Raw genomic sequence first — 25,266 nt, 5'->3', positions numbered from 1 at the left:
TGCCATCAGAATGGTAAAATCTGCACATCTGAGATTGTTGATATTTCTCCTGGCAAACTTAATTCCAGTTTTGATTCATCCAGCCTGGGATTTGACATGATGTATTCTTCTTATAAGTTAAATAAGTTGACAATATACAGCCTTGTCATACTCCTTTTTTCAATCTTAAACCAATAAGTTGTTCCATGTTCAGTTCTAACTGTTGCTTCTTGACCCACATACAGGTTCCTTAGGTAATAAGCAAGATGACCTAGGTATTCTCATCTCTTTGAGAACTTGCCACATTTTGTTGTAATCTACATAGTCAAAGGCTTTAGTGTAGTGAATGAAGCAGAAGTAGATGTTTTTTCTGGAACTCCCTTGCTTTCTCCACAAGCTAGCAAATGTTGGCAATTTGGTTTCTACTTCCTTTGCCTCTTCGAATACCAACCTGCTTTTCTGGTAATTCTTGGGTCACATTGCTAAAGCCTAGTTTGCATTTTTTTATGAACAAGGCAATTTATTAATGAATCTGGTGTGGTTTGCCCTAATGTTTCTTGTTGGCAGCTGCCACCTGTCCAGCTATTCTGTCCCAGTCTCTCTGCCCCTGAGGTGTCAGCTTCTGGGCCCCATCCTGGTCCTTCTCCACCATCTTGAGGCCTTTCAGGGCTTGCAGGACCCTTCAGGCATGCTCTTGGAGCATCTGCTAAAGTGACTAGGCATGATACCATTGCGCTGGCGCCTGCCTTAGATCTTGGTCACAGATCCGACACTGGCACCGCCTCATAGGTACAGGTGATGGGCCGTGGAAGTTGCCTGGGTGTAGAACCTGTTCTCATCGTAGGGCGCCAGCGCCTTATGTTTGGCCAGCTTGACTGTGTCCACTCATTCAAGGACTTTCAGCTTCCTTGACTTTTTCAGGAAGGTGGCCAGGGCCCAGACGAACTTCTGCTGGTTCACATCCTTCACCATGACTCCAGGTATCGTGAGGGCTCCACGTGGCCAGGTAGGGGAAAAGCTAGTTTGCAAAATTTTAAGCTTACCCTTGCTGGCATGTGAAATGAGTGCAATTGTTCAATAATTTGAACATTCTTTGCCATAGCCATTCTTTAAGATTGCAGTGTAAACTGATCTTTTCCAATACAGTGACTAATGTTGTGTTATCTAAATTTGCTGACATATTGAGTACTACAATTTAACAGCATCATCTTTTAGGATTTTAAATAGCTTATCTGGAATTCCATCACCTTCAGTAGCCTTATTGTTAGCAATGCTTCCTAAGGCCCATTTGACTTCATTCTTCAGGCTGTCTGGCTCTATATTAGTAACCATACCAAGCATTCTTGTATAGTTTTTCTGTATATTCTTGCCACCTCTTTTTAATAGCCTCTACTTCTGTTAAGTCCCAAAGATTTTTGTCTTTTATCATGCCCATTTTTTTCATGAAATGTTCCCTTGACAACTTCAATATTTTTAAGAGATCACTTTTCTTTTCCATTCTATTGTTTTCTTCTATTTTCTTTGCACAGCTCATTTAAGAAAACCTTCTTATCTCTCCTTGCTATTATCTGGAATTCTGCATTCAGTTGGGTATATCTTCACTCAAGTTCTTCCACTACGACAAGGTAGTGATACAGTGAGGGGGAGGGGGAGATAAACTATGTATACACATACATATATAGGGTGTCCCAAAATCTTAGCCCAATATACTTTTGGGAATACTTTGTATATAGGAAACAGATACTGGGCCTGTAATTTCATTGGTAAAAGGAACCCCCAGATAAGGAAACTCCCTGTACTAATGAATGCCATTTGGTACCCTCTGAGAAAGTTATAGTTTTAGAGAGTGTCCTAGAGCACTTAGCAGTTAAGTGACTTGTCAAGGGTCAAACAGCCAATAAGTGTAGAGGGTGGATTTGAACTCAAGTCCTCATAGTTTTGAGGCTGGTTCTATAGCCAGGATGGCTCATTTGTATACATATAAATGTGTTCATTACTTAATTCAACAATTTTTTATTGAGCACCTGCTATGTATATAATAGCTCCCATAGCCAGTTGGATCATAAAAACATAGGATCAGAGATAATGTCAGTGAGAACCAGAAAGCTTTATTTAGTGAGTATAGACAACTTTTTAATACAACAATACATTTATACCATTGCCTCCTCATCCTAATTCTCAGTATACTTATGTTCCTTCAAGACTCAACTAAAGTGTTACCTCTTCTGTGAAGTCTTCCCTAATCCCCTGCTTTTAGTATGTTTTCTCTCCTCAATATTCTTTGTTCTATGCTTATCTATGTGCCTGTTGCATCCCCCAAAGCAGAATGGATATAAGCTCCCTGAGGTCAAAAATTGTGCTTTTGGTCTTTGTATCACCTATATCACTGCCTTATACCTAATAGTTATCTCCTTAAAAGTTCATTGAACTGAATTCAGTACATATGTTGTTGTTGTTGTTCAGTCATTTTTGAGTCACGTGTGACTTTGTGATCCCATTTGAGGTGTTCTTGGCAAAGATACTGGAGTAGTTTTGCCATTTCCTTTTCCAGCTCATTTTCCAGATGAGGAAACTGAGGCAAGCAAAGTTAACTTGACTTGCCCAGAGTCACATAGCTAATAAGTACCTGAGGTTGGATTTGAGCTCTAGTCTTCCTGACTCTAGGCCCAGTGTTCTATCTACCCACTTCACCACACCTCTATTTTATTTATGAATGGAACTTTTAAAGGATGAACCTAATTAAGTTTTTCATGTAAGAATCATGTCAAAAGTTATTAGAGCTGGAAGTACCTTAGAGAACAACCAGTCCACCACTATTATTTCACAAATGTGAAAATTTAGGTCTGAGGTCATATAGCTCATTAGTATCTCATCCTAGAACCCTTTTTCACATAAAGTAAAAAAATTACTTTTCACAAGTTCTACATTAAGTCATTGGCAAAATTAGGAACTGAAGTGAAGTCTTTTGATTTTCAGGAAGAACTTGATTCAATTCAATTCAACATAATTCACTTCATATTTATAAACATTGGCAGAGTTCTGAGCATTAGGTATTGTAGGCTAGAAGCATGGTCCTTATAAATGTTAGGATAAATGTAGAGAAATATATTTAACAATATGGCTTCCAATATACAATAAATCCATGATCTCATTGATGAGGGTATACCTTACAGTAATATGGATTGCAACCCACCCAGGCCTTCTCATTCTGTGTGATTTTTTCCCTTGGCCCCCAATAGACCATCCATAGAGGATATATTCAACATGCTGAAAATCTTACTTTAGGTCAAGATTTTTTTTTTTCTATAAAAATGTCATCCTCCCATTTTTACTTGCATGTCGATGTTACATTTATTCCTGTACCCTAAGTTTTTGTTTCTTTAGTTTCTTTGGAGATATCTTTTTCTTTTGAGCAACCTAAATGGAAAAGAACAAATTGCTTCTTTAATATGACATCTTTCAAATATTGGGTAGCTTTTGGATATGCAAGCCTTTGACAGTATGAGCAGCTTCACAGATTTTCTTGAAGGAGTTTAAGAGATTTGAACCCTTTGGTTTGCATTATTTTATGGGGTTCTTTGGATTAAGTGAAGACGTCACCATTTTGAATAATTACGTAACCCAGCTCAAGGGAAGAGGGTCTGGTGTTCTTAACCTGCGCACAAAGACCTTCAAGGAGCCTATGGATAATTTCAAGGGGTCCGGATGGGAAAAACATTTTATCTTTACTTAAATATAATTGTTTTCCTTTTTAATATTATATGTTTATTTTATGCATTAAAAAATATTTAGTCCAGAAGGAGAATTCCCTTTCAGAAGGGAAGACTGCCAAAGGAATTCATGACACACAAAAAAATGTTGACCTCTCCTTTAGATGTCTTTTAGATTTTGTGGGTACCAGTGAATCACATAGAGTGTCTTTATCCTCCCTCCATCACTGACCCACCTCCTTGTCTTAATACGTTTCGTGAAGGTCATCCTTTATACCACTTCTCATATATAGGTCATTGTTGAAAATATGCTGTCATCTGCTTATATCCACTATACATCTCTCTGTGTTGAATGGGTTACCCAAAACCTATTCTTCAGGGATTGTGATATTACAAAATCCTCAACATATATAATTATCAGTTGTGGTAAGGATGGCATCAATTTTGTGTAGACAAGACTGGTCCTTTAAGGGGGCAGGGAGACTGTTTGACTTCCTTGCAGTGTGAAGCTTAAAAGGCCCAGTCAGGGAAGAGTGGATGTCAAAGGCTTTAGTGGAATTTTTACTCCCTTCCAGGAATACAATGGCCCAGCTGCCTTGTTGAATGCAAAGCAAGAGGAAAAGTAGCTGTTTTACAGAAAAGAAAAGGTGCTTACAGTGGAGGGGAAATGGGGAAGGTGAGAGGGAATGAGGGAATCTTATTCTCATAGTATTTGACTTAAGGAGGGAATAATATACACACTGAATTGGGTATGGAAATCTGTCTTACCCTACAGGAAAATTGGGGGGAAGTGGGTAAGAGAGCAGGGGGATGATAGAGAGGAGGGCAGATTGGGAAAGGGGGTAATCAGAAGCAAATCCTTCTGAGGAGGGACAGGGTCAAAAGAAAGAATAGAATAAATGGGGGGGCAGGATAGGATGAAGGGAAATAGAGTTCATTTTTCACAGCATGTCTGCTATGGAAGTATTTTGCATAACTGCACATGTATAACCTATATTGAGTTGCTTGTCTTTTCAATGAGGGTGGGTGGGGAGAGAGGAAGGGAGAAAATTTGGAACCCAAAGTTTTAAAAACACATGTTAAAAAAAATGTTTTCATTTGCAACTGGGAAATAAGAAATACAGGAAATGGGGTATAGAAATCTATCCTGCCCTACAGGAAAACTGAAGGGGAAGGGGATAAGAGAAGGGGGAGAGAAATAGAAGGGAAGGAAGATTAGGGGAAGGGGTATTCAAAATGCATGCCGTCTTGGGGTGGGGGGAGGGGCAAGATGGGGTGAAAATTTGGAACTCAAAATCTTGTGGAAGTAAATGTTGAAAACTAAAAATAAATAAATTTATTAATTTTTTAAAAAGTAGCTGTTCTACCTGAAAAAGAAAAAAAGAAAGAAGAAGAAAGAAAGGAAGGAAAGAAGGAAGGAAAGAAAAGGAAGGAAGAAAGGAAGGAAGAAGGAAGGAAGGAAAGAAGGAAGGAAGAAAAAAGGAAGGAGAAAGAAAGAGACAAACCATGGACATTTTTATTTTTTAACATTTTATCCTTTAATATTTTATTCCTTGTTAACAAAAAAGTTGTTTTTTAATGTATCTTATGGTTCATGAATACCACATTAAATTATAATCTGAGCCTGAATTACTTGACTAGCCTAAGTCAGGGGTATGGCCCAGAATACCAGGAAAACAATAGTTAATAAGATATTTATTTGTACATAAGGTGAAAATTTTGGGACCATTACAAGCACTCCAAAAAAAAAAAAGCCTAGTAAAATGCTGTAGTTCAATGGTGTTGAACTCAAACAGAAATGGGTCACTAACCCTACATAAGGATCCCTGCAGATGCATGTTGACTTAGAAAACCACATATTAATATTATCTATGTTTTACTGTATTTTTATTTATTTTAAAATATTTCTCAATTGCACTTTAATCTAGTTTAGGCATACTGCCCATAGGGCTGTATGTTTGATACCTCTGGTATAATGAATTGTGATAAGTGAATTTTTGACTTAAGTTTCTTACCTCCATTTACTTAAGAGGAGCATGGCAGGTAACTAGCTAGAGTCCGCAAAATCAAGCTTGAAATATCAACTCTAGTTCCAGTGTTCGCCATTTGTTCTTTGATGTGTGTAAATCATTATCTTCCCTTATTGCTCTTGAAGTTCCATTGTACCCATCCTGCTTATGTAACCAAAACCTATATAATGTAAGCTTATAACTAACTGATGCTCAGGGTTCATGGGTTGACTGATAAATGTTCAGTGCTGCTTGTGCTCTAAGCATAGTAGACTAAATTTTTTTTCTCTCCTATTTCTGAGTCATTGATTTGTGATTAGAAACAGTACCTAGTCAGCATACCGCAAGAGAACAATTCTTTTCACAGTATGGAGGACTGGACTTGGAGCCAGGGAGACTTGTGTTCAGATCCTACCACTTAATATGACTTATCTGCCAATAATAATCAGAGGGGATCACTAAAGAGAATGACGGGAGCATTTGCCAACGAATCTTGTATAATTTTAATATATTCCTAACAGACTCTTTGTTAAAAGAAAGCCTTCAAGGCTACATGTTGCTCTACTAAGTCAAACACATTTTTGTAGTGTAATAGAAGGGGAAATCCCTGAATGGTTTGATATTTACCTCTAGTCAACTTGGTGAAATTACATGATATGAATAACACTGTGGACAAATAAAGGGCACCTCCCTAGGAAGCAGATTTAGAAAAGGGATTAAGTGGTTTGCCCAAGGTCATTCAAGTAGTAAGTTTCTGATATAAAATTCGAACCTCAGTCTTCCTGACTCCAAAGAATCCTATCCATTATTACCACACTGTTTCTTACACTTTACTTAGGCTCAGAATAGTTGATTTTTCAGAAGAGAAGCCTCCTCTATGGTCTGTGAAAGAGAACTAGGAGATGGATTATCATCTTCCTTCCTCCTCCCCTTCACTAACCATTCCCATCCCCCCATCCTTATTTTTTCTATATCTATTTTGGTCTTCTAGACCAGAGCACAGCAAAGATAGGAAGAGATTCCCTCTCCCCAGCTAGGAAAAGAAAATGGCAATTTGAAGTAATAACATGGTAAATGACTGAAAGTCCCTACACTTCCAGCTCCTGACTTTCTTTATTTTTTGTTTCTTTGTTTCCTTTGTTGAACACAGGTCAAAGACCAGTGATCCTGAGAATAGACATTTCTCACTTTGAGGGTTTAGCTGGGTAAACCTGAATTCAAGAGTTTGTGAGTTCTAGCATCCCTAAGTGATCCAGAGCTCCTGAGTCAGAGTTAGACACTGGCTTCCCAGAGGAAGAGCTCCTCAATAGTATGCTTTTCAGAAAAAGAGAACTGGATTCTCCTCAGATTGCCATCCTGAAACTAAAGCAATCAAGGCAAACACGCCTAGAAGATCTGAACCTTGCCAATCCTCCATGACAGGAACAGTGCTGTGAGTTGATTAGACACTACTGATTCAAGGTGAATGGGGCATATTTGCTCAAAAGACCCCTGAAGTAAAAGGTATCTTTACTTTTAGAGGAAGTCCTTTTAATAGCTTTCTATTTATATATTTAGCTTTTAACTTCATTTACATTTCCCACTGTATCCCTTCCCCCACCACCTCCCAGAAAGGCATCCCTTATAAGAAAGAAAAGAGAAAGAAATAAAAAAAAAGAAAGTTCCACAAAACTAATCAACATATCAAAAAAAACCAAACCTGATGTTGTAGGGAGTATTACAAAACTATAATCCTATACCCCTGCAAAGAAGTTTGTTGTTCAATCACATCTGACTGTTTGTGACCCCATTTGAGGTTTTCTTGGCAAAGATATTGGAGTGGTTTTCCATTTCCTTCTCTGGCTCATTTTACGATGAGGAAACTGAGGCAAACAGGGTTAAGTGGCTTGCACAGTTAGGGTGTCTGAGACCAGATTTGAATTCAGGTCTTTTTGACTCCAGGGCTGGTGTTCTATCCACTGTGCTACTTAGCTGCTGCTGCAAAGAAGTAGGAATAGTATCTTATCATATCTATTCTTTGCAGCCAAGCTTGGTATTATATATACTATAGAGGACAGCACCATCCTCTGAGTCCTTGAGGCTTGCAAACTAGAAGTCATCCTGGACTCCTCACTATCTCTCACCTCCCCCATATTCAAGCTGTTGCCAAGGTCTGTTGATTTCTTTTCTGCAGTATCCCTCAACTATACCCCCTTGTCTCCTCTGACAGTGCCACCATTTGATGTAGGTCCTTATTACCTCATACTTGGCTATAGCTTGCTAGTGGGTCAGCTTTCCTGAAGTCTCTCCCCATGCCAATTCATCCTCCATTCAGCTACTAAAATGATTTTCCAAAAGGTAAGGTCTGATTACATCATTCCCTTACTCAATAAGCTATATTGGCTGCTCATAACATGGAGGATCAAATACAAACTGCTCTGTTGATATTCAAAGTCCTTCATAACCTAATTCCATCTTATCTTTGCAGTTTCCTTACACCTTACTCCCCTACATGTACTCTTTGATCTAGTGACACTGGGCTCCTAGCTGTTCCAAGAACAAGATACTCCATATCTCAGTTCTGGGCGTTTTCTCTGACTTTTCTCCATGCCTGGAATGCTCTCCCTCCTCATCTCCGCCTAATGACTTCCCTGGCTTCCTTTAAGTTCCAACTAAAATTTTATCTTTTACTGGAAGCTTTTCCCAACTTCTCTTAATTGTAGTGCCTTCACTCTGTTAATTATTTCCTATTTATCCTGTATATAGCTTGTTTTGTATATATTTGGGTGCATATTTTCTCCCCAATAACATTTTTGAGCTCCTTAAGGGCAGGGATTGTCTTTTGCCTCTCTTTGTATCCCTGGTGCTTAGCACAATGCCTGGCACATAGTAGATGCTTAATAAATTTTTGTTGATTTTTTCATAGAATTCAGAGATGTTCTTTTCATTTTCATTGTTGTAGTTATTGTGTATATTGTTTTCCTGGTTCTGCATACTTCAGTTTGCATTTGTTCATATAAGTCTTCCCACATTTCTCTGTATTCATCATGTTCATGGTGTCTTATAGCACAGAAATATTTCATCACATTGATGTATCGCAGTGTGCTTAGACATTGCCAATTGAAGGACATATACTTTACTTCCAATTCTTACTATTAGGTAGGGTTTCTAATAGACTATTTAAGTGATTTGTTTTTTTATTTATTCATGAACTATGGGGAGTCCTTTTCATCTTACACATTTTCTGTGAAGGAAGAAATAAAAGCTATCCCATAACTAAGACCCATGTAGTACGTGATATTATGATCATGTATCTGGAGCTGTAAGTGATGTTCCATCTAAACCACCCTTTCCCTCATTTTACAGGTGAAGAAACTGAGGCCCATAAAAGCTAAGTAGTTTGTCCATGGTAACACATTATCAAAAGCAGAGTCCTCCTAACTCCAAGTTTAACATTCTATTCACTATACCATGTAAGAGAAGGAATATGTTATCTGCTTTGGGGGAAACCTAGACACAAGCTAGTCATAAAATTTTTAATGAGATGTACCTCAGAATGAAACTCTGGGATAGAAGAAAAGAGCTAAAGAGTGAAATTCACCATTTGCAGTCAGTTTCTTCATGAGCCCATCATCTTTGGCAGGTATATGGATGAAATCATCAACCAACAATAAACTCAGTGATGTCCTGTTTAGTCAATTGGTCAATTATAATGATGGAATCTGCTGTAGAAAAACATTGCAGAAGACTAAAACTATTTCATTCTCATATTTTCATCAATCATACCCTTAATACTCATGTAAATCTCATAAAGATTTTTATATAGATGAGAAAGAAAGTAAAACAGTCAGTAGTTATTGGTTTCCCTAAGATCACCCTTTTAAGTATTAAACATTTCTTTGTGCTCCTTTTATAGATTCTTTTGGTGGCTCTTCTTCCCAGGGCTATCAACTGATATATCAACTGATCAATATTTTCAAGACTGTGTCACCTCCATCAGCTATTTTCTCTGTATATACCCTATTACACCCTGTTTCTCTTCCAACTCTATGTAGTCATAAATGCCATTTCTACTTCTTCAGAGAAGACAGTGAAACCTAAGGTGTTAGATTTCAAATGTGGTGGTTCCATTTTGTTGATGACAAAAATAGATCATTGTAGAAATGCTAACAAATATATTCTATTTTCTTCTTGCTGTCCTATTGCCAGTTTCATATATGAATATCCTTTGGGCCATATAGTACAGCCAGATTCCATGCCAACCTTCATACAAACTTGCTTTTGCCTCCACTATTTTACACTGTTATGAGTTGATGTGAATTCACAGAAACAGAATTTTAGAGCTGGAAGCTCCCTCAAACATTTAGTGAAGCACATACCTGAAAAGAAATCCTCACTATGATATTACCAACGAGCACTCATTCAGCATCTGCTTGAAGATCTTCAGTCAAGTGTAACCCATTACTTTCTGAGACAATCCATTCCAATTTTAGGTAGCTATAGTTGTTGTAAAATTGAGATTTCCGCCCCCACCCGATATCAAGCTTATATTTGGCTCTTTGCAATTTCTACCCAATGCTTATAGTTCTGCCACATTCAGCCAAATAGAACAGGTCTAATCTTTCTTCCACATGATAATCCTTCAAATAAAAGATAACTACCACTCATCCCTGAGTCTTCTCTTCTCCAAACTAAACATCCCTGGTCCCTTCAGCTGATCTCCGTAAGCTAATCTTTCACCACATTCCTCTAAAGTGTTTTGAAAATGAATTTGTATTTTAAACCAATGTTGCCCTTGCCTGCAAGTCTCTCCTCAGTTGATCCTCACACTGACTCTATTATTATGAAATAGTTACTATTATTATCCCCTTTTTTTACAAACAAAGAAACTGAGGCTGAGAGAGGTTAAGTGATTTGCTCAGGGTCACACAATTTGTGTCTAAGGCAGGATTTGAACTAAAGTGTTCCTAACTCCAAGTCCAACACTATTCATGTTCCACCTAGTTACCTAATAATAGTCAAGGCTTCCATGTCTCTGTTTCCTCATCTTTAAAATGGAAATAATAATACTTACAATATTTATCATATGTGGGAAAGAACTTTTTAAAGTACTATATAAATGTGACTTGTTATTTAGAAGGAAAAACAATTTAGCCATTAGAACCTTAACTGAAAACATTATCTTTGGTTCTCTTATAGGACTTCTCAAAAAAAAGAAAAAACAAACAAACAGAACAAAACAAAACAAAACAAACAAAAAAAACCCCAGATATTAGAGTGGATGAATGAGGTACTTCTAACAGGATCACAAAATGTTTATATTTATAGCAAGTCTTTTTGTGGTAGAAAAAAATGAGAAATTGAGAGGATGCCCATCAATTGGGGAATGGCTGAACAAGCTGTGGTTTATGAATAGAATGGAATACTATTGTGCAATAAGAAATGGTGAGCAAGCAAATTTCAGAAAAAAACCTGGAAAGATGTTTATGAACTAATGCAAGGTGAAACCAGTGCAAAGTGAAATGAGCAGAACCAGGAGAACATAGTACACAGTAACAGCAACATTGTGTGATGATCAACTATGAATGACTTACCTCTTCTCAGCAATACAATGATCCAATGATGAAAAATACTGTCTATATCCAGAAAAAACACTAAAGAACTCTGAATACATATCGAAACATACTATTTTCACTTTTGTTAATTTGTGTGTGTATGTGTGTATGTGTGTGTTTTCCCTTTTGGTCTGTTTCTTCTTTCATTACATGACTACTATGGAAATATGTTTTATTATGATTGCAAATATAATATAACCTATATCAAATTGCTTACTGTTTTAGGAAAAGGGGAAGGAAGGAGAAAAATTTGGAAATCAAAATTTTTTAAAAATTAATGCGAAAGATTGTCTTTATACATAATTGGAAAAATACTATAAAAATAAATAAAAGGTACCTTCTATCCATAATGATAAAAAATAATAATGATGATGACAGCTAGGAAAAAAAATGCAGAATTCAAGAGCCTCAGGACCTTAGGTGCCATGAAATACAACCTATACCTGAAAAAAAAAAGAATTCCATCTACAATATACTCAACAAGTCATAAAACTTTCAAATGCAGACCTTTAACAGGGGAGCACCATGCCTGTCATAGCCTATATCACATATGAATGGCTCTAATTGTTACGAAATTGATATTATTTTTCTTTTCATCAAGATTCTTCCCCAAAATAAATATCATAGTCTCCAATATCCATTATCCTTGTCAAAGAGAACAGTAGCAAAGTGAAAATTGAACAGCTTTGCCCTTTTCCTATCATCCATTATTGTAATTTCATCCATACATAATGGCTTTATCCCTTTTCTGATCCTTTTCTTTCTTCCAATATTTTTTAAAGGAATGGATATTGGAGGTTATTATCTTTATTTCAAGGAAGAATCTCTTTAAAATATTTCTGCTCTTACCACTCATTCCTCTTTTTGTGGTTGTAGAATGTCTGCTTAAGAGGAACTTCTATTATCTTAAGTCACCTTTTCCTGAGAGTGCTCTTGACTAGTCCATTATGGAACTTACCAGCCCAGAGAACTCACCATGGAATTCAACAACCAACTTCAATTTTAAAAAGACAGACTTAGAAGATGGTAGCAAAGGCAGGTAACAGGATGGATACAAAATCAAAATCCTATTGTCTTAAAAGTAACATCAGGAGTACTAAAGTCCAGAATTAGCTGAAGCTAGAATGGAAAGTTAAGTTTAACTAAAAAGACGGATCTTATATTTAAAGCTATGTTAGGGGAAGGAAGGTAATCAAAGAAGGGACAGGCCAGCTGCTTGGGTTGTATGACATGATGATAACTGAAAAGAGAAAGAAAGACAAACTACTCAATTCTCACTTTGCTTCTGTTGTCTGCCAAGGAGACAAATTTTTGGATTAAAAAGGATACAACTAATGGGGCTAATAGGAAGTTGATATAAAAAATAGGTACTCTTCTTAGAGAATGTCTAATTTCCCATGATTACTTCATGTTAACCTGGCCCAGATGACCTATGTAAAAACTGGGAGATGTGATTTCTGCCTCACTGTCAGTGATTTTGGAAGACTGCAGAGAATGCAATTGGTATCACAAAATTGGAGAAAGGCAAATGTCCTTTTTGATGATGGAACTGAATAGAAATAAGTGTAAAATTTTATAACCTGCTTTAAAAAATCAACTTTATAAGTACAAGTTGGGAGAGGCATGGTGAGACAGCCTATCTTTTCAAAAAGCTTTGACAGCTTGGGTGGACTGCAAATTTGATAGAAGTTAACAATGTGATATGGCAGCTGAGAAAACTAACAAAATTGCATTAAAAGAGGATTCACTTTCAAGAATGAGTATTAATAATCCTCCTATACTGTGCTCTGATCCAACCACATCTGAAATACTGTGTTCACTTATGGACATATTTTAGAAAGGACATTAATAAGCTGGAGAGCATTCAGAAAAGCGAAACCTTTCTGGTAAAGGTAAAAGGTCTTGTGTCTTATGTAAGAGAAAGTCAGTTGAAGGATCTGTAGATGTTTAACCTACAGAAGAGAAGACTTAGGGGTAGTAAGAGAGGTTTCTTCAATATTTGAAGAGTTATTCAGGGTCACCTAACACTATATTCACTATCTATACTGGGAAATAGTAAATAAGTTAATAAGACCCTCTCCTAGAGGAGAGGGCTACAAAGTTTCAACCAGGTTTTTCAGCCTCTCACTGCACCTCAGCTAGTCTTCAACTGAGACACTATCTTTAGGACCATATTTTACTCTGTCCACCACCACACCGGTGGAACATAGGGCTATAGTTAGTTAGTAAGCTTCCCCACTAAAGCAGATACCAAAATTCTTTCAGGCAATGGTTAGGAATCTCTTCCTCTCAGTCAAGATATACCATAAAAGGTAATAGATGCTCTACCATAAAAAGTAGATGCTCAAGCTCTATTCCTTGATTACCTCTGCTCTTTGAACTCCCCTCTCTTCTTCCATCTCATCTGACTCCCTAATATCAATTCCTGTATGATTCATGCTCAAGAATCCATTTTAATTCCTGGTACTTACAATATTCTCCTTGCCGGGGACAAGTATTTCCAGGGCTCTGCTTCCTCAAAGAAAAAAGACAAATAAAACTGATGAAGAAACTTAGCTACCACCCTGCATCATAAGACGTATTGATTGCAAATCAAAAGAGCTTGGCTAGTTTGAAAAAGCTGATGATTTTTACATTATTTCCCTCTAGCAACAAATTACAGTGTGACCTCTTTATAGTCACTCTACCAGTCTCTCTATATAGGGGTGTGTGTGGAGGGGGGGGAGCTCTCTGGCAACCAAAGCCATCTAAAAGTAGAATATTCTGTCTGAAAGTCTTTACCTAAAAGTTTGATGATCACCTGTTTCAGTGATGCTGGGGTTGGGGGGAGGGGTGTCATTAGTGTTCAAGTGGAGTCGAACTAGATGACCTCTGAGATTCCTTCCACTCCTGAGATTCTAAAACTCAGTAAATTGCTAGAAAAAATCACAGTTGGTAGCATCAGAGCCAAAATTTGAATTATAATTCAGTTTTCTTGATAAGTAATGGGATACAAACTTCTGCAAATTATGTGGACTGAATCAAATTATTATAGCCTAAAACTTTTGATAATTAGTTGAAACCTTAACTAAATAAGCATTATTTGGTTTCTCTTTTAATTACTGACTAAATGGAGTCTAAATATTTGTTGCATGTGGTCCTTCTCCTGCCCCATAGTTTAGTAATTTATTGGTACAGTTGGTCAAACTCATTAAAGTCTTTAAAATCTTTTCCCAAATCTTTTAGCTCAAAAAATAGTGAATAGCTTAAGGCAAAACTCTGAAACCAGACAGAATCAAATGAAACTAGCCAAGGTTCTAGATAATTGATCAATAGCTTAAGTACAGAGAGACATCATGGCTTAGAAAAAGAAGTTCTGGACTTGGAGTCAGGAAGAATTGGATTTGAACCCAGCCTCTGACAATTATGTGACAATAGCCAATTAATTTACCGTCTCTAAAGTTCAGTCATGAAAAAACAAGTCATCATGGCATCATGGATCGAAAGTCAGCCTTAGAGTAAGAAAGACCTGGGTTCTTACCTCTGACGTTTATTGGTTGTGTAACTGTGAGCAAGTCACTTAACTTTTTATTGTCCTAAGAAATTCTCCAAGATGCTAAGTAACAGATGAATTGCTGGTCTATATCAGAGGAATGAGTTTCCACACTGGTAGTTACCCAAACAGAGTAATTAATTATTTCGTAATTATACTGTCTATAGCTTGAGATATGTGAGTTTGTTGTTGTCCTTCATTCTTGAAGAAGACCAAAATGACATCATTATGCTAGAGTCAAGTTACAGTGTGTCCCACTGTGGCTGATCCAACCAATACAAGCTCAGAATGCTCTACCACAGGTCGGGTGCAAATAGTCCATGTGTACTTTTGGGGTGGATTCTCACATTTTTTTTTGAGCTACTTCAATTCTGCTTTGCTCATGTAGCACAGCACCTTCTCTGATGAGAGCACACTGTGTATGTGTGTGTGTGTGTATGTGTGTGTGTGTGTGTGTATGTGTGTGTGTGTATTTTTGTTTGCTTGTTGTCTCCCCCATTAGATTGCAAACTTCTTGAGGTCAAGGACTCCCCAGCATTTAGCATAGTGCCTGGCACATAGTAGGCACTTAATATATGTTTATTGGTTGATCGATTAAATCATGTCTAGGCAAAACAAAACAAAATAAAAACAAAACCCAATGAATATAATAGCAGCAATACCTATTTTCTGAGCGTTCTTTCTTTATAAGCTCATAGTGATATTTTCACTTCTCATAGGTTCAATTATCATCTCTCTGCAGATGACTCCCAGATCTATATATTCAGTTTTACTCCTTCCCCTTAGCTCCAGTCTTCTATCACCAATTATCTATTGGACATTTCCAACTGGATAGATGTCCCATTGGTGTCTCAAACTCACCATACTAAAGACAGAAGACATTATGTTTTCCCCCCCAGAACCCACTCAACTTCTATTTCTGTCCTTTTAGTCACCCCCATTCCCAGCCAGAATCTTCCTCACTTTTGTTTTCTTCCTAATACCTCTTCTTACATCCAATCAATTGTTTCTTCTTGGGTCTATTTCTGCAACATCTCTCAAATTCATCCTTTTTTTTCTCCACTCACATGGCTATTACCCTAGATCAGGCCGTCATCATCTCTCCCCAGGATTATTGCAATAGCCTGCCTCCAGTATCTTTCCCTCTTCAATAGATTTTTCCACATAGTAGAGTGGTAATCCTATAGCATGGAATTAACTATGTTACTCCCCTGCTCAAGAAGCTCCAGAGATTCCCCATTGCCTCTAGGGTCAAATACAGACTCTTCTGTTTGACTGGGAAAGTCTTTCATGTTTGGCTCCAACCTACCTTTCTGTATTTATTACACATCACTCCCCTTCATGTATGTAATGGTCCAGACAAACTGGTCTATTCCTCACACAAGACACTCCACCTCCCACCTCTGCTCCTTTGCCCACTGTACCCCATGCCTGGGATTCACTCTTCCCTTCTCTCACCCCTGCATCTTTTAAAGCTCAAATCAAATGTCACCTCCTCCATTAAGCCTCCCACCCTCAAAGAGCTCCTTTATCTTTATATCCAATATAGATAATGAACAAGACCAAAATGGTTTCAATCAGTTCCAAAGAAGCTGAAAAATCCAATGAATAGTAAACCAATTGAAGCAAAAATCTTACATATGTGTGTGTGTATATATATATATATATATATATGTAGACGTAGATAGATAGATAGATGTAGATATACATATGTACGTATGTATTTGTGTCTAATGACAGCCATGGAGGGAGGGGTGAAGAAAAAAGACATTTATTATATATGAACTTTATATATGTATATATATGTGGAATAGCAAATTGTAAATAATAGATTTTCAGTTTCATGTGAAAAATAAACAAGAAAAAAAAAACAATAGCCAAGACTAAAAAAAAAAGTTTGATCAATGATAAAGATCACCAACCAGTTCTTTTGAGCAGTCCTAAAATCAAAAGGCATTGCTCAGAAGGGAAATGTTCTAATTCAGTCTATGAAACTGTCTGGTTATATTTCACTCGAGCATATATAAACTTGGTCTGGGATTTTTCCTGTCTCCCCAGAAGATTTAAAAGAGCAGATGCCCGGGGGCCTACGTGCCTTAGGACCTGCTAAAGACCTGAGTCTTTAGGTTATGGCCCCCACATAGGTTACTGGGCAGATAAATAGCAGAACTAGCTGAGAGCCTTAGGGAATTTGAGTAATCCCACCTATATGCTAAAACTGGGGAATTGGGGAAAGGAGTGTTTTCTAGATGGAATGGGAGGTAGGGAAAAAAGGAATGTTACCTTGGCTGTAGGACACCCATCCTGAGCTGAGTTATTCCTGAATCTGGAGTGGGTGCTGAACAATCTCTTGAAAGTGGAGCAGGAGAGGAGACTGAGTTTCTGGCTAAGGCTTCAGGACTGGCTGGAAAGAAATTTCAGTGGTAATATAAACTGTGTCTAGTGACCAAGATCTGCAGGGAGAAAGAAGCAGTAAAGACCCCCTAGATAAGGAGGACTCTTGAGGATTTCCTGCCAGGTCTTGTTAGTGGAGATGGCCTCAAATGACAAAGTTCTCGATTTGTTTCCCTTACCTTATTAAAACGCAATGCTGAGAGCTGATAAGCCCAGATGACAGAAAAATAATACCTGAAAATACCCGGTGAGAGAAGAATTAGAGGCACATGAGAGGTTGCCCAGGGAGCCAGCTACAAACAGTAGAAACCGCAAGGAGTGAACAGCAGCACTCATGGAAGAAACAGCTCAGCCACAGGATACCTCGTGTTTGGGACAGTGTAACTGGGGATTTATAAATACTTAGGGTTATTGGAAACTGTATATAGTCCCTTCATGGATCCTGCTTCGTCTTCCTTGGTCTTTCAATATATTTTCTTCTGTAATGGCCCCGGATGTAGTAGGAGACTTTTTCCTTTTTTAAGCTAAAATCTTTCCCTGGTCTCAGTTGGCCTAATTTATATCTTGCCACTGGACCCAGATGGCTCTGGAGGAGAGAGTGAGGCTGGTGACTTTGCACAACCCTGCCTCACTTAAATCCTATTCACTTGTAAGTCAACACATCACCTTCCTGATGTCATTGGTCCTCTTCTTTTGAAGGAAGGACAAACAAACAACAACAATATCTTCCGTAATATTGTAACCAATATTTTTGTAGTAAGACAGTTGGCCAATATATTATGCAGGACCATGCAAAGATTTTCCCAATTTTCTCAGGTGGGGAACAATGATGATGATGATATTTTACTCCAAAGTGACGTTCCTAAAACATAAATCTGACCATGCCACTCCCCACTTATCAAAACCCAATGGCTCCCTATTACTTTGGGATCAAATTCAGACTCTTTTGTTTGGTATTTAAAATCCTTCACAGCCTGGCTCCAACCTAACTTGGCAGGTTTATTTTATGTTACTCCCCTTCCTGTACAGCCAGATTGGCCTTCTTGGCTGTCCCTTCCTCACACATTTCTGTGCCTTTGCATAATGTGTCAATCTTGGAATGCCTTTTCTCCTCACACCTGCCTCTTAGGATCCCCAGTTTTCTTGGAAAGCTCAACTCAAATCACCACTTCTCACACAGGAGATCTTCCTGTTGCTAATATCTCTATACTCCTCATCCCCTAAAAAATTACCTTTTACAAATTTTGTGTATACTTATATATTACATTTTTTTCTCCCCAATAGGACTTAAGTTCATTGAAGACATACAAGGACTGGGTCTTGTTTGTCTGTTTGTTTTGTCTTTTTTTCTCCCCCAGTGCCCAAGAACCAGTGCCTGGCACATTAGTAAGTAAGCACATAAATGGTTGTTGATTGATTAGGATTATAGGAATACAGAATTATAGCTTGAAAGGACTTTACAGGTCATTGTCTCCAATTTACTAACTTTACAGATGAGGAAACAAACACCTAGAGAGGTTGTGACTTATCCAAGATCACATAGAGAAACAAAGAGAATAAGCATTTATATAGTACCTGCCATGTACCAGGCACTATGCTAAGTGCTTACATATTATATGTCATTTGATCCTCACAGAACCCTTTGAGGAAATGAGGCAAACAGGTTAAGACATTTGCCCACAGTCACACAGCTAGTAAGTTTCTGAGGCTAGATTTGAAATCAGTTCTTTCTGATTTCCAGGCCCAGAGGTTCTATCCACTGTGCAACCTAGCCTCCTCATATGTAGTATAAATATACTATGTAGTATATGTTAATATACTTTACTCATGTGTAATATACCTTTACTACCAATATGCAACATACCTAGATATGTACATATAAGTATCATTAAGGACCCATTCACCTATTTGTTGTGGGGTTATAGGAAAATTCCTTAGCAACTACTTTATATCTAATAATTACATTTCTGGGCATATTGATTGACTGGTCCATTCTCTGATTATACTGAGTGGGTAGGGGAAGAGGGTGGAACCCTACCCTTACAATAGGAGTTGGCAGAGGTGGGATTTGAACCCAGGTTCTCTGATCTGAAGCTAGCACTCTTTCTGTTGTGCCACATATTAAGATTTGAAAAATGTTTTGTATGTATAATGTGTCATTTGAGCCTCAGTTAAGTACTACTGTACAGGTCTGTGATTAAAAAAAATCTATAGATATAGATATACACACAAATATACACATAAACATATGTATATATATACATATCTGTGCATGTGTATATATGTATATATACATGTACATATGTACACTGCACATGCATGTGTGTATAGGTATATGCACATGTGTGTGTATATATGTACATATGCATTCTTACATATATGGATTGCATTATACATGTGTGTGTTGTGTACATATGTCCCTTTCACAAATGAGCAAATTAAGATTCAGAGAGGTTAAATTTTTTTTCCACCATGATGAAACAGCTAACAGTCAGAGGCCTATTTCAAACCCTGGTCTTCCAGATTCCAAGGGCAGCAATCTATTTCAAAACAGTAAGACACTTGCCTGTACTAGAGAGATCTCTTGTGCCATGAGAGTCTCTTATTCAAGGTTATGTACATATTACATTGAATCATAAAACAGTTAACCTGCTTGAGTCCCCATCAAGAAAGGAGATTAAAAGGATTCTAAGCCAGAAGTAGTTAATCTGTGCTCTGACAAGTTGATTGCCCCAGTTGTTGCATTTCATACTTCAGAAATAATTAATTCTGCTCTCAGGGAAAAAAAAGTACATGATATGAAACTCAATACTTCTAGGGCTAAGAGAATGAGGGACTGAACAACCAAGGCTCCAGTTAGGGAAGTCCTGTTCAGCTAGATTCTAGAAGGGACTTTTAAATCAGAGAAATGCTGCTTTATATCTATAAGCAGCTATTTGTGTCTTGAGTATTTCACAGTAGTGATGGGATGTGAATCATCTGAGATGTTTTGATTACTTAAATGAGATTCAATTTCAAACTTATCTTGGTAATGTGTATACTCTAGGTTTGAGAAGCAGACATAACTTCTTTTAAGGAACTCATTCCACTGAAAGTTCTTGGCATCAGCAGAACAGAACTCCCTATGCATTACTTAAAAGACAAGGCAATATAACCACCAGTAAAATGTCCTATCCAGTGAGGAGCTCTGTGGCTTCATGTGGCCTTGGCTCATGTCTTTTCCTATTTCCCATGTAAGCCCATTCTAAACTGAAAGAACCTAAAGAAAAATCCTGGAGTCCTACAGACCAGGATCATTTAGCCAAATAACTTGGAGTCAGTGTTATATTCATCTAATAATCTAGTATGGCATAAGGGTACACTGTGCTTCTGACAGTGGTCAGCTAAGTGGCACGGTGGACAGAGTGCTAGGCCTGGAGTCAGGAGGACCTGAGTTTGAATCCAGTCTCAGATACTTAATATCTGTATAACCCGGGGCAAGTCACTTAACTTCTTTTTGTTTCAATTTCTTCATCTATAAAATGAGCATGGTAATAATACCTACTTCCAGAGTTGCTGTGAGGATTCAATGAGATAGTAGGTACTATATAAATGTTTGCTATTGTTGTTGTTATTACATTCACTTCTTAAGTTTCAGGTATTTCCTGCTTTTGTTTAAACTACTATCACTCAATTTGGAGTCAGGACCTCTGTTCAAATCCTGACTTTGGCCCTTAACTACCTCTGTGAACTTGGTTGGGCAAGTCCCTAAGCTTCTTGGACCCTCAGTTTCCTTATCTATAAAGGAAAGTGCTGGTTGAATTGGGTGACCTCTAAGGTCCTTTCCCATTTCTGAATTCTAGCATCCTAATTCAGAAGTCCATTTCATTTTTGGGTTAGATAACCTGACTGTATTGCCAACATTCATTGGACATTTGTCTGCTCTAACCTAATTTATTATCCTCTGCTTGGTTTTCAAGGTCATCTGTAATCTGGCACAACCCTGCCTAGCCAACATTATTTCCTATTTTGAATGAACAAGAATTCTTTATTCTTATTAGGACAGTTGCACCCCTGAACCCCACATATTAATGTTCATTTTCACATTCATATCTTTATGCTTATTCTTGCCTCTATCCAAAATGCCATGTGTCTTCCCATTTAATTCTTATTTGTGAATTATAGTTTTTAGAAGCAGTCACTTAATGGCTCCCGACTGACTTCCTGACTCTTAAGTAAGTTCCCCTCAACTACACTGTAAGCTGTGAGTGGGGGAGTACCCTACATTATTATGAGTCCCAACAGGGCCTTACTCAGCGTAGGTGCTCAATAAAAATCTGTTGAATAAATGAAAAGGAAACAAAATTATATCCTGAGATAATGTTTGACAGTACTTAGCATGGTCTTAGACACTTAGTAGAAAGAGTTCAATAAATTCACTGTCTCATTTCATTGGATTAGATACCTCCCCATTTGTTTAAATGAATTATGGAGAGAATCAACATTCCTTCTTCTATAGGGACTCCTGAAATTCATTGGATGTGATTCTTGAGCCATCTCCAGGCTTGCATTGTTGTGGTTTTGTTTGTTTATTTATTTGTTTTTGTTTTCCTCTTTTAAAATCCTATATTGCCAGTTTTTAAAAGCTGGTATGAAAGGAGCTGTTCAAGCAGAACACATTGATTTTCTGTTTTACTGGAAGCACTCTGGGTATGGATGGCTTTAATATCATCAATTATTTGATCCAATAAAAAGGACTTTTATTAAGGGATGATCTGAGCCCATTGGAAACTTATTGAAGGAAGGCTGGAACTACAAAGAAATTCTTGTTTTAAAAATCATGAAAAAAAAATAAAAATCATGAAACCACCAAGAAGCACAGAAATAAATCACCCATAATTTAAGGAAAGAAAAGTTCTAAAGTATGTAGAATGCTTCTTCCTTTCCCCAGGTCTCTCTTAGGTAACAACCTACTCCCCTCTTTCTCATTAGCTTCCAACCCTCCCCCTCAATACACCCCCACACACACATGCACACACACATACACACACACACACACACAAATATGCACATGCACACACATACTCTAGTAGCCAATCCAAATTCCTTGTTCTTTAAGGCCTTCCTTAGCCTATCATATTGCCCCAGTGCTACCCAGGCCTATGTCAGTATAGTCCATCACCCATATCTACCATCTTCTGTTAGTATCCTAGCATGTCTCCTGGCTATTGTCTATGCCACGTACTTCCTTCTCCCTGTTGGAATTGACTCAGAGTTGATCTTGTCTATTCTCCCTGTTCCTGCTTTCCCAGATACCAGTTAGCTAAGCTAATAAGTTCATACATGTCCTTACGCTAGTGGAAGAAGATGATAGGGCTTCTCTCAGTTCTCAAGAAAGGCATACATTTCAGATATAGTATTCTAGAAGTATTTTCTACAATTTAGGGAATTTAATATTTAGAAACTGGACCAGCAGTAAAGAAACCTGGGTTTAGTTACTGACTCTGGCATTAAATAGCTAAGTCACCAAGGACAAGTCTGAGCCTCATTTCCTACATCTGTCAAATAAAAAGATGTGTTTAGGACTAGATAATCTAAGGTCCTCTCTGACTCTAAACCTATTGCCCTGTGATCCTCAATAACTTCTGAGGAACCTTCAGAGTAGAAACTGTGAGCATCTGTGATTCTTCATATAGGAGAAACAGATAGACATCACCATGGCTTCCCAGAAAAGGGAATAGTTTGGGGCAGAGTCATTATTAGGAATCATTTCATGTAGGATTAAAACAGCTGGGAGGAAGAGGCAAGAAAGTGGCTGAGAGGACAGTATAGTGGAAGAAAGGAAGGGCAGAGGTACAAGATAGTGCAGCCATGTGTACAGTAAACCCAAGAGAAGAGAGTAACTCATTCTCCAGCAGAGAGGGAAGTGGTCCTGGAACAAAGGTGGCACTGGAACCTTGAGGTTTGACTTGTTAAGGGAGTTGGGATGCATAGGCTGGCAGAGAGCCAAGAGGCACAAGATATGAGGATAGTAGGAAGTATACACACACACACACACACACGCGCGCGTGCGCACACACTCACACACACACACACACACACACACACTTCTGGAAAGAAAGCATGCCCCCTTGAATGTTGATTCCCTGGAATGGAATACAAATCACTCTACCTTAGTTATTCCCCCACTTTAAAGCAATGTATCAATATACAAGATTGGTCCTACCAGTTGGCCCTACCAAGGGTTACATCAAAGAAAGAAGCTAACTAACAACTACATAAGCACAGGTTCCTCAGACTACTATCCTCTTCCACTCCTTTACTTTACTTATCCCAGCTGTAAGGATGATTGAAAGAGAGGATGCCAGCAAGTTGCACCTAGCATCAGCCACCTCCTCTCAGGGTTATTGATTGCATATTACCTTGCATATTACCTTGAACCTTTATTTCCTCACAGAAGGCTTCCTGAGTTTGAAGGGAAATGATGAATAAAGCCCTCAGATATCATAATAAACAACTTATGGAAAATTAACTGGTGGTTATTATAGATTTTATTGAATTTTGATTTAAGAACTTGAAAGTAGTGGTGCTAATATAGCATTTTAACAGGTGAGGGTGTTTTAATAGTTTTGGCCTTCACATTTTGATTAAGTAGATAATACTATTTAACCAGAGATTCCCTAAAGCAAAATTCATTATAGTAAAATCTCATATATGTGATTTTTTTTAAACAGGAGTACTGGTTTTACAAAATGAAAATGACTAGAAAAGACATGGATTATGCTTACTCCAAAAGATCAGTGATTTTTTATTAATGTTGGTAGTTTTCTACTGAGGAATATCATGCCAACTTTAAGCCTTGAACAATTCTTGTTCATATTTCACCATACCCAGGATATTCAAAAGTCTTAGTGTACTTTTGGGCCTTTTTAGATAGACAGAGACCTTACCAAACAGAGAGGATGCCTTTCTCTCCTTCTTTTAGTATCTTGGATATGCTAAAGCACCATTTGGGCTCTCCATATTTTGTTTCTCCATCTCACCACATGATCAGCCCAGCTCTTTCTAATCGTGAAGCATGTTACTTTAATAGTGCCTCTGTGCCCCTGCTTAAATATAAATCATTGTTGGTAACATGCCAAAACCTACTTATAACCATCGTGCATCTTTCTACTGTCCTTTGAGTTACTGAATTATTATTATAATATAAATTCTTCTGATTAAATTTTTCTCTTCCATGATTCACAATCATATAATTTTACCAAGAAAACATTGTCTGAGATACGTAATATTGATGGACTAATTCAATGAGCTGCACGTCCAAGTGCACATCATAATCTTGGCAGCATTTCTTATCCAGTATTGTTTTCCTATGCAGACTGTTAGACTCTTTCTAGCACAGCTCTAGATGGGTTTAAACATCAGTATAGGTGTCCCATGCTGTTTGCTAAGCCTGGTAAATCCTTCATTTCTATCGTGAAAACTATCCCCTTTCCTTTATTCAAAGTTCACTTCAAATATCTCTATAAATTATGTAAAAACAGGAAAGTTGAACATCCCCCTATATTAGTATACAGCTCTCCCCAGGAAGAAAAGGTCATGTATACATATATTTAACACAAAATATATGTGTTATTGCAAACCCATGAAAAAATAGATATCGGTCGTTTGTCCTATGTCTTAGGATCATAGATTTAGATCTGGAAGGGGCCTTCCAGGTCATCTCTAGTCCAACCCCTCCTCATTTTGCAGCTGAGGAAAGTAGCTCCCAAACCCACTTCCCAAAAGAATTATCTTGCTCAAGGTTACAGAACTAACAAGTACACTTATCCCTTCCACAGCTCCAAGGTTAGAGGTGTGGTATCCCTGTGATTGGAAAATCTGTGTAAAAGCTCTTGGCCCTCTCTTCATACCAGAGAAGTATGAATTATTATGGTATTAAAAGGTGAAATACATTGATATTATACAATACTATATATAATATATATATATATTATGCATTTCTGAGTTTCTAAACTTTTTCTGTGTCATCTGCTGGCCTTCGCATGTTGGCTGTGGCTTCCACAAAA

The 25,266-nt window shown here is 37.7% G+C and overlaps 1 pseudogene; it reads right to left on the bottom strand.

The window, feature by feature from the left end:
* Positions 1–461: 461 nt before the first annotated feature.
* The window catches only part of LOC114026570, an 89,491-nt pseudogene continuing 64,686 nt past the window's right edge, over positions 462–25,266 (bottom strand).

Source organism: Vombatus ursinus, unplaced genomic scaffold, assembly GCF_900497805.2.
Source record: "Vombatus ursinus unplaced genomic scaffold, bare-nosed wombat genome assembly UNPS02014841.1, whole genome shotgun sequence".
In the NCBI taxonomy this organism is placed as follows: Eukaryota; Metazoa; Chordata; class Mammalia; order Diprotodontia; family Vombatidae; genus Vombatus; species Vombatus ursinus.
This window is presented reverse-complemented; position numbering and strand designations above follow the sequence as displayed.